This window comes from Bison bison, unplaced genomic scaffold (assembly GCF_000754665.1).
Source record: "Bison bison bison isolate TAMUID 2011002044 unplaced genomic scaffold, Bison_UMD1.0 scf7180017864472, whole genome shotgun sequence".
In the NCBI taxonomy this organism is placed as follows: Eukaryota; Metazoa; Chordata; class Mammalia; order Artiodactyla; family Bovidae; genus Bison; species Bison bison.
This window is the reverse complement of record NW_011495033.1, coordinates 8,967,736-8,978,697: the sequence shown is the minus strand read 5'-3', so window position 1 is coordinate 8,978,697 and position 10,962 is coordinate 8,967,736. Positions and strand designations below refer to the sequence as shown.

The following is a 10,962-nucleotide window of genomic DNA, read 5'->3' as shown; positions in this document are numbered from 1 at the left end:
GGCTCCGCCGCGCCGCCTCCTCACCTGCCTTCCCGGCTCCGGCGCCACCTCAGGCCTCGGACCAGGCGCCCACATGCCGCGCGCAGCCAAGACGGTTGTAGTGCCTGTCTCTTTAAATCCGGGTCCTCGAGCTGGCTGCAGCACGCAGGCGCAGAGGCTCAGGCCCCGCCCTCCCGCAGCCGCGCCACGCGTCCCCGCCCCTTTCCTGCCACGTGGCAGGTGGCGCGGGTGCTCAGAGTGAGGCCCAGGGCTTAGGTGTTGGTCTTTGCGGTTGGTTCGCAAAGTGCCACTGCGGCGGGAGAAAGCGGAGGTCCCAGAATGTGGCGGCGCCCTGAGGCGCATCCTGTTCTCAACTTCTGGGAATTTACCCCACCCCCTTCCAATTTACCCCATTGGCTCTTAATGTTAGAGATTAGTCCTTAAAGGTACTGGTTGAGAGACTATATTGTAATGAGCTTGGGGAAAGCAAAGATATATTGTTTTTCTGCATTCTCTCAGTCTTGTGTCCCCCTCAGTCTTGTGGCTAGCACATGGTAAGTATTTGGCAAGTATTGAATTAAAAAGGGGCACTGGATAGATACAGATACAGTATTAAGGAGTCATGGGTACAGTAAACCCTTGATGGTGTGTTGTTTAAGTGTATTTATTTTAAACCTCAGGTTAGCTTTTTTTTTTTTAAGGTCAACTTTTTGAGAGATTGTAACGGCTGTTTTTACAAAAGGATAGCAAACTCAGAGGAGGTGAGAGAACTTGTTCACGGTTTAGGAAAGGTAGAGCAACTGGGCATTGTTAGGTAAGCAAAGGTCAGACCCTGGGAAAAATTCTGTGGTCTGTAAAAAATATCCTGTCCTTAAGACTCCTGGCTTCCACAGCAGAGGACGCAGGTTGGGTCCCTGGTGGGGAAGTATGATCCCGCATGCCCTGGAGTGCTTTCAAAAAATTTTATGGGAAGATCATGCCCTTTGTTATGTAGAGGATGGAGAGCCATTAAGGGCCTTAGGAAGCAGTGAGGGAATTAGTCCACCAGTGCTGGCTTGGGCAGATCATGAAAATGGAATGACAGATCAGCATGGCACCATACAAGGGTGCATCACGGACTCAGTGGACGTGAGCTTGATCAAATTCTGGGAGGTGGTGAAGGACAGGGAAGCCTGGTATGTTACAGTTCATGGGGTTGCAAAGAGTCGAAAGACTTAGTGACTGAACAATACAAGGATCCCATAAAAATTCGTGAAGAGGTTCACGTTTTTAAGGAAAGTTTTCTGTTTTTGTTTTTTATTGTATCTCTATCAAACCATGGAGAAGGAAATGGCAACCCACTCCAGTATTCTTGATTAATTCCCATGGACAGAGGAGCCTGGTGGGCTACAGTCCATGGGGTCCCTAAAGAGTTGGACATTACTTAGTAGCTAAACAACAACATATCAAACCACTATGCTGTATACTTTAGACTTACACAATTACATGTGTCAGTTACTTCACAGTAAAACTGGGGAGGAAAAAAGGTGCTTGTAATGACCCATGTGAGAGATGAAAGTAAGTGCCCTGGACAAGCTCAGTTAGTTGGGATGGATGCATTGTTTGATAAGCATTTAAATTTTAAATTACCTTCCAGGTAAAGTGCTCATTTGTCTAAAGATGACTTGAATGAACAGATAGATAATGGTGCCATTAACTGAGATAGAATATGAGAGAGCAGGAGGTATTTTGAGTAAGGATGAATTTTGTTTTGGTTATATTGTTTGGTTGGTTGAGGCCAGCCATGATGTCACTGTTTGAAGTGGGCAAAGTCTCTTGTGTATGGCAGCATGAACAGGTCTGGGGCTGGAAGGTCACTGGAGGTTCAAGGCCAACTCTGGAGGTTGAGCAATCCTGAACTCTGTCACTGCATTTACTACAGTGTTTTGAAAGTCGGCTAGACTGCGTCTGACTTTTTCCCTGTCCCTGTGCTGTTAGATGCTGTCATCACTATTGAGCTCTTGAAATGTGGCCAGTCCTTTTTGAGATGTGCTGGGCGAGAGGAGAGATAAATTAGGAGTTTGGGATTAACGTATCCACAGTATATATAAGATAGATAAACAAGAAGGATCTGCTATATAGCACAGGAAGCTATACCCAATGTCTTGTAATGGAAAAGAATCTGAGAAAATACGTATCTGTAACTGAGTCACTTTGCTGTACACCTGAAACTAACAAAACACATAAATCAATTGCACTTCAATTAAAATAAAATGCATGGGGAGTTCCCTGGCAGTCCAGTGGCTCAGGACTCGGCACTTTTATTGCTGTGCCTTGGTTCAATTCCTGGTCAGGTAACTAAGATCCTGCAAGCAGCATGGCAAAAAAAAAAAATCCAAATCAAGATGTGCTGTTAAGTGTAAAACACACAGTAATTTTTGAAGACGTATTATCAAAAAAAGACTGTAAGATACATTGTTAATTACGTGTTGATATTTTCGATATGTTGGGTTCAATAAGTATATTATTCACATTAATTTTAATGGTTTAGTTTTTTGAAAATGCAGTGAGGAGAGAATATAAAACTGCAAGAGAAGGGGACTTCTGTGTCGGTCCAGTTGTTAAGACTACACACTTCCAATGCAGGGGGCACAGGTTGGATCCCTAGCTGGGGAACTAAGATGTCATGAGGTGGCCAAAAACAAATTACAAGTGGCCCCAGCACCACTTCTGTGGTGCTATCCAACAGAACACGACCCAGACTACACAAACTTGTGACATCAGTACCTTATGCATCTTTTTATCCTCAGTGACTAGAACAGTAGCTGGTGCATGGTAGGTACTGTGCCAGTATTTATGAGTACATGAAGGAAACCTGTGAGTGAATGAGTCTGAGAGTAATAAACCTCCCTCAGGAGGATGTTCATTATGTTGTATCTTTGACCATGTTGGATGTAAATGTGCAAAAAGACTTAGGCTCTAAATGTTCTGCTTGCACTTCCCTGGTGGTCCAGTGGTTAAGAATCTGCCTGCCAGTGCAGGAGGTATGGGTTCCATCCCTGGTCCAGGAAGATCCTACATGCCTCAGGGCAACTAAGGCCATGTTACACAATCACTGAGCCCAAGCTTTAGAGCCCGGGAGAAGGCAGTGGCACCCCACTCCAGTACTCTTGCCTGGAAAATCCCATGGATGGAGGAGCCTGGTGGGCTGCAGTCCATGGGGTCGCTAAGAGTTGAACACGGCTGAAGCGACTTAGCAGCAGCAGCAGAGGTTTAGAGCCCATGCTCTGCAACAGGAAAAGCCATCACAATGCGAATCCCATGCACTGCAACTAGAGAGCAGCCTCCGCTCATTGCAGCTAGGGAAAGCCCCCTGGCAGCAATGTAGACCCAGTACAGCCAAAAACAAATACGTGCATGTTAAAAAAAATAAATATTAAGCTTGATTAGAGCTCCAAGGAACCCCTTAATGATCTTTGACTCAGATGCCAGATACAGTTGAATGAAGTGTGAAAGCTGGCAGTTGCCTGACCTTGGAGAAGTGGGAGCTGCCACCAAGGAGAAAGAGGTGATGTGTGATGGGAATAGGGGGACTTTGGAGTCATACAGACTTAGGTTTGAATTATGTTCCACTGCTGGCTGTGTATAACTTTCATTTATTTTAACTTCTCAGGGGCTCAGTTTTCGTGGTGAAATGGGGATAAAACTATCCCTTAGGATTGTGTGTGGCAATTAAACGAGATGACATATATTAACTAGCAAATTGTTTGGCACTTGGAGGTATTTCAGGAAATATGCATTCCCCCCGACTCCCCAGCCTGGATACATTCATGGCGCTGCAGAGTTTAATCATTCAGTTAGTCATCAGTCTGTCAAGTATTGATTGAGCGCCTACTCTGGCTTAGACACTATTCCAAACACTGGAATATAGCACTGAAACAAAGCAGACAAAAATCTCTGCCCTCCTGGAGCTAACTGGTTAGTGTAGGAGATAGATAGTAAACAGTAGGGAAAAGGCACGTTCATATTCGCTTGTAGCTCAGCAGGAAAGATGCTGGAGACCTCAGTTTGGTTCCTGAGTCAGGAAGATCCCCTGGAGAAGGAAATGGCAACCCACTGCAGTATTCTTGCCTGGAGAATCCCATGGACAGAGTACCCTGGCGGGCTGGGGTCACAAGAGTCGGACACGATGATGGGTGTTATGAACAAAAAGAAAGAAGAGATGGACAGGAGGTGTCAGGCAGGGCGGGATAGGGATTGCACATTTATTATTACTATTATTTTTTCTTTTTTTTTTTGGCTGCACTGGGTCGGCTTGTTGGACTTTTTATAATTTTAGCAGTATTTTGTTATTCAATAATTATTAAATTATCATTAATATTATAAGTTATTGTATTTTGATTTACAATATTATTAATACTGTAAATCGGGCTTCCCTAGTGGCTCAGCTGGTAAAACATCCGCGTGCAATGCAAGAGATCCCAGTTTGATTCCTGGGTTTGGCTGTGCAGTGCATAGGCTTGTGGGACTTTTTATTTTTGAAATTATTATTAGTTTCAACAAGATTTTATTATTCAATGATTATTAAATTATCATTATTATATTTAATTAATAAACAGTTATTAATATTATATGCCCAGCTGTGTGGGTATTCGTTGCTGCTCGTGGGCTTTCTCAAACTGTGGACAGTGGGGGCTTCTCACTGGGGTGGCTTCTCTTACTGCAGAGCACAGGCTTTAGAGGGTGGGCTCAGTAGTTGTGGCCCATGGGTTTAGTTACCCCACAGGATATGGAATCTTCCCAGACCAGGGATTGCACTCGTGTCTCCTGTATTGGTAGGCAGATTCTTAACCACTGGACCACCAGGGAAGTATGGCTTGTGGTATTTTCATTCTCCAACCTTAGGGCCTCAGAGATCAAACTAAGGCCCTCAGCAATAAAAGCACAGAGTCCTAACCACTAGACCGCCAGGGAGTTCCTGTAGGTCGCAGTTTCAAATACAGTGTTTCAGATACAGCAACCTGTTTGGTGCTTGGAGGTATTTCAGAAGATGTACATTCCCCCTGACTCCCCAGCCTGGATACATTCATGGCACTGCAGAGTTTTAATCTGGAAAGCTTTGCCAACGAAATGACAGTTGGCTACACCGGAAGGAATGAAGGAGGGAGCCAGGCGGAGAGGGAGTAGCAAGTAAAGGCCCAGGGCCAGCTTGTGCCTGTCCTTTTGAGAGATCACAGGGAGATGGGTGTGTCTAGAGCAGCAAGGGTTAAGGCTGAGAAGTACTGGAGATGAGATCAGCAGGAGATCTGAAGACAGACCCTGGCCTGTAAACCACTGTAAAGTGAAGTCGCTCAGTCATGTCCGACTCTTTGCGACCATGGACTGTAGCCCACCAAGCTCTTCTGACCATGGGGTTCTCCAGGCAAGAATACTGGAGTGGGTTGCCATTTCCTTCTCCAGGGGATCTTCCTGACCCAGGGATCTAGCCCAGGTCTCCCACATTGCAGGCAGATGCTTTAACCTCTGCGCCAGTAAAGAAGCTGTTTTATTGCAGGTGAAATGGGAAACTAGTGGGTAACATTGAGCAGGGAAGTAACATGATCTGATGAGGTTTTAACAACATTGCTGTCACTCTGCCTGCTGTGTCGAGAAACTGGAAAATGAGTTAGTTGATGACCGTGAAAGGGAGAAATGGGGGCAGCTTGGGTGGTAACAGTGAAAGCAGTAATAACCTAGGCTCGTGGACCCATATGGGATCTGTGGATAGGCTCAGGGGTGTCCTTGAACCCCTTGCAGTTTTATATAAATATTTGTGCGTAGTGCATTTTTGGAAGGAGAACTTCTACTGGAGTCTCAAAGCAGTTCCATGATCCAAATCAAGAAGGACTTTGGGGGAATTCCCTGGAGGTCCAGTGATTAGGACTCTGCCTTCACTGCTGAGGGCGTGGGTTCAATACCTGGTGGGGGAACTAAGATCCTGCAAGCTATGCAGCATGTCAAAGAAAAAAAGAAGAAGAAGAAGGACCTTGGTAGCAAATATGTAGGATTGTTGTTGTTGTTTGGTTGCTAAGTCAAGTCTGACTTTGCGACCCCATGGACTGGAGCCCGCCAGGCTCCTCTCTCCCTGGGATTTCCTGGGCAAGAATACTGGGGTGGGTTGCTGTGCCCTCCTCCAGGGAATCTTCTCGACCCAGGGATCAAACCTACATCTCCTGCATTGCGGGTGGATTCTTCACCTCTGAGCCCCATGGGAACCCCCGATATGTAGGATGCTTGCTGGTGATTCAAAATGCCATGCTTAAGTCCTTCCCTGAGACCTTGATCCTAAATCTTCCAGGGGAGTGATCCTGTTTGAGAGTCTCTTAGAGCTTCTGCCCATCCCCTTTAAGACTGTAGCATCCCTGACCTCCGGTTTTCACCCATCAGGATTGTTCAAAAGGAGGAAAAAAAAAAAAAAAGTCAGGGAACTGTGTAGACTGTGTTCTTTTTTATGCCACCCACTGTGGAAGCTTGGAAGCCATAGGCAGTAATAGGGAAAAGGCTTCACACCTGCCTAGAGACAGCGTGGGGGGACTCGTGAAGCTAGTTTGCACTCTGTGGATTCCCTTTTTAATAAGCTCTGGTCTATGAATCACATAAATCTCAGCACTGAGAGCTGATTTTACGGTTTGGTTTGCTTAATAGTCACACAATTAAAATAAGTTGTAAAAAACGGTGGTGGTGTTTGCCAGGATAAATATTTAAAAGGGAACAGCTGTAGAAAGATGTAATAATTCATAGCGGCCCATGGCTCTTCATTCTCAATAAAGACTGTGGAGGTTATTTCATTTTATTTTTTTTGGCCACACTATGGGGCACTCAGGATCTTAGTTCCCTGATGAGGGAGGACTCAAACCTGTGCCCCTGCAGTGGAAGCATAGAGTCTTAACCACTGGGCCACCAGGGAAGTGTCTGGAGGTTGGTTCTTAACCAGAGGGTTTCCCCCCTCACCTCCCCGCCCGCCCCGCCCCCGCCTTTCCTTTGAACATCTTTGTGGTGCAGCTGCCAGGTTGAAGCCAGACAGCTGAGAGGAGTCAAGGGTGCCTTTGGTGGAAGTTGATCCATTGCACAGAGTCAGTGCTTCTAGATGGGACTGGGGTCACAGATACAGAACAAGGAAGACTCAAAGTTACTACTACCCTCCTTGAACTTTTGGTTGGGTTTTCTAGTATGAAGTCATGGAGGTTATGTTTTTTAAGAGGTAAATTAACAATTTTCAAGGGGAAAATTGATTTTACCAAGAGAGACTATTTGGGAAGTAAGTTCTCCTCTGCTGGACTGTGGGCTGGTCGATGAGCACTGATGACCACTGGTTTTCCGGGGCTGATGTGCAGCAGAGGTGGAAGTCTGGGTTCCTTCCTCTCTTATTCCTTGTGTCATTTCCTTTATACCAGGAGAGCCCCAGGCCCTCTTCTCTTCTTTTCTGAAAGGTTCCCCCCAAGCTCTCCTACCGAAGCCTTCTGAGCAAGCAGCCCACTGTGCTTTCTCTCTCCTGCCTTCAGTCTTGCCTTGTAAGATTGTAAAGGAAAACCTCTATTGTTTACACTTACTTTATACACAATACTCTCTGAGTACTACTTAACTCTGACACCACACGTGTGCGTTTTCCAAATGTCAAGCAATCCTGTGACACCAGTTCAGTGTTCTGAAGTTTATTGTTTTTGTTTGTTTTTTGTCTTTGGCTAAGTCCCAAAACATGGCTAAGTCCCAAAACATGCGCGATTCTACTTCTCCGACCAGGGGTCAAACCTGAACGCATGCCCTCTGCAGTGAGGCCCAGCATCCTAACCACTGGACTGCCAGGGAATTCCCAGTGTTCTGTAACTTAATTCAGTTCTGGTGCTCTCTACCTGGAGCTAGAGTCAGGCCTCACATTTAAGGGCTCAGTTACCTGAGACTGCCCCCTCCCACCATGTCGATGCCAATCACAAATCCAGATTGTTACCTGTGCTTCTGACTGTCTATAGATCGGAATTTCCCAAGACCACATCCTTGGGGTTCAATTAATTTGCTAGGGCAGCTGACAGAACTCAGAAAAGCAAATTACTTACTAGATTCCCAGTTTATTATGAAAGGATGTAGCTTAGGAACAGCCAGACAAAAGAGATGCACAGGGCGAAGTATGTAGGAAGGGGTGGAGAGCTTTTATGCCCTCTCTGGGCGTACAGTCCTCCCAACACCTCCCTCCCAGCACCTATGTTCCTCAGCCCAGAAGCTGTCTAATGCCATACTTGGGTTTTGATGGAGGCTTCGTCATATAGGCATGATCAGTTAAATCAGGGGCCATTGGTGATTGAACGTAGTCTCCCATCCCCTCCCCTCCCTGGAGGTCAGGTAGCAAGACTGAAAATTCTAACCCTCTAATCAGGGTCGGCTTCCCATGTAAACAGCATCTATTCTTGTTGTTCAGTCACTGAGTCATGTCTGACTCTGCAACCCCATGGACTACGGTGTGCCAGGCTTCCCTGTCCTTCACTATCTCCCAGAGTTTGCTCAAATTTTTTCCAGTGCATTCTTTTCCAATCCATTCTTGAGGGCCTCATTAATATAAACTCAGGTGTGGTTGAAAGGGACTTATATATATATATATAAAACAAAGGACACCATTGTCGCTCCTCTCTCTAATCACTCGAAATTCCAAGGGTTTTAGGAACTCTGTGCCAGAAATGGTGATGAAGGCCAGCATGCATATTTCTTATTATAAATCTTATAATAAATCTTATTATAAATCACAGTATCACAATAATAAAGGCGAGACTGTCCTCAGGGAGTACTCAGACTCAGACAATAAAGCCCAGTACCCAGAAAGAGTAAAAGGAAGGCTGGGGGAGAAAACTGACTAGGTATTAATAGATACCACATAACTAATGTGGAGAAGGAAATAGCAACCCAGTCCAGTATTCTTGCCTAGAGAATCCCATGGACAGAGGAACTTGGAGGGTTCCAGTCCATAGGGTCGCACAGAGACACAGAGTCAGACACGAGTGCAGCGACTTAGCATGCACGCATGCACATAACTAGTGAGTGGGAGTGATCTGACCCTAGACTTTTGATCAAAGTCCTGCCAGATATCTTTCTTTTTTTTCTTTAATTTTTTTAAGTATAATTGATTTATAATGTTGTGCTAGTGTCTACTGTACAACAGTGAATCAGTTATACATGTATTTAATCTTTTTTTGGATTCTTTTCTTGTATAGGTCATTACAGAGTACTGAGAAGAGTTTCCTGTGCTATACAGTAGGTCATTACTGGTTATCTATTTCATATATAGTAGGGTGTATATGTCAATACCGATGTCCCAATTTCTCTCTCCTCCTGCTTCCCCCCGGTAACTGTAAGTTTATTTTTTAATCTGTGACTCTATTTCTGTTTTGCAAACGAGTTCATTTGTACCATTTTTTTCTAGATTCCACATGTAACTGCTGGATTTCTTACACTGTTTACAATACAGCCAGGTTGCAGTTTTCTTGATGGTAAGGGCCATGTCTTAAATTTATTTACTTTAAAAATTTTATTATTACTTTATGTATTTTCGGCTGTGGTGGGTCTTTGTTGCTGCGACTGGACTTTCTCTAGCTGTGGTACGCGGGGCTGCTCTGTCCTTGTGGTGCTCGGGCTTCTCATTGCGCTAGCTTCTCTTGTTGTGGAGCTCGGGCTTGAGGCGTGGGCTTCAGAAGTTGCATTGCCTGGGCTTAGTTGCTCCGTGGCATCTGGAGTCTTCCCAAACCAGGGATCAAATCTGTTTACCCGGCATTGGCAGGCAGATTCTTAACCACTGGACCACAAGGCAAGTCCAAGAGCCATGTCTTTGATTATTTATTCAACTAACATTATTTGCGTGTAGGTACTAAAAACATTGACATGCGTTTAGCTCAATTAATCTTCTCCATAATCCCAGAAGATAGAAACTGTTATTCTCTGTGTTTTGTAGTTGAGGAAAGTAAGGCTGAAGTAACTTAAAAATAATTTACAAGTAATTTAAAAATAGTGGAACTCGGGCCTGGTGTATCTATTGTCTCCCAGTTGGAATGTCTGGGAACTGAAGTCATCCTTCTTGCTCTGATCAGAGACCACTAAGGAGTACAATTTATTGCCGGTGAAAGGGGAGGCAGGTGAGGCAGGGCGATGTGGAGAGAATGTGACAACAAACTTCAAAATATTTGACTTCCCCGGACTTCCCTGGTGGTCCAGTGGTTAAAGGGGACTTGGATTCAATCCCTGGTCAGGCAACCAAGATCCCACGTGCTGCGGGGCAACTAAGCCCATGCTCTGCAGCAAAGAGCCTGCAAAGCAAAAAAAGAAAAAAAAGAAAAAAAAATTTTGGCTTCCCAGCCCAACCAAGGTCTCTGAACAGCACCAGGTTCCCTTAACCTTGACTGTAAACTTTCCAAATCTGAACTTGCTATTTGCAGGTATCCTCTCCCATTTCCCACATTTTATTATTAAATAGAGAACACTGGACTGGGAATCAAGTTACACCTACACTCACTTTAGCAATTAACTTGCTGAGTTACCTTAGACAAACAATTAGACATTTAAAATGGAGGTGAAAATAGTTGTTTTCTCCAGGGGGTGTTGAGACTGGAAGAAAAGTGGGCTTCCCAGGCGGTGCTAATGGTAACCTGCCAATGAAGACATAAGAGACTTGGGTTCAGTCCCTGGACTGGGACAATCCCCTGGAGGAAGGAATGGCCACCCACTCCTGTGTTCTTGCCTAGAGGATCCCATGGACAAAGGAGTCTGGAGGTCCATGGGGAGTCCATGGGGTTGCAAAGAGCTGGACACGACTGAAGTGACTTAGCATGGTCTGAAGATTGCTAAGTAAATAAACCTCTCACTATGTAAATACAAGGTAATATTTCATAATTTGTTGTCGTTTAGTCGCTAAGTCGTGTCTGACTCTTTAGCGACCCCATGGACTGTAGCCTGCCAGGTTCCTCTGTCCATAGAATTTTCCAGCAAGAA

General features: G+C 45.1%; 1 protein-coding gene across 1 annotated transcript in view; it reads right to left on the bottom strand.

The window, feature by feature from the left end:
* LIG3 (ligase III, DNA, ATP-dependent) overlaps positions 1–137 on the bottom strand; it is a 20,407-nt gene extending 20,270 nt beyond the window's left edge. Inside the window, exon 1 of the mRNA XM_010861493.1 lies at positions 25–137. The gene's annotated coding sequence lies outside the window, so the exon portion shown is untranslated. The remainder of the gene's footprint in view (positions 1–24) is intronic.
* Positions 138–10,962: the final 10,825 nt, after the last annotated feature.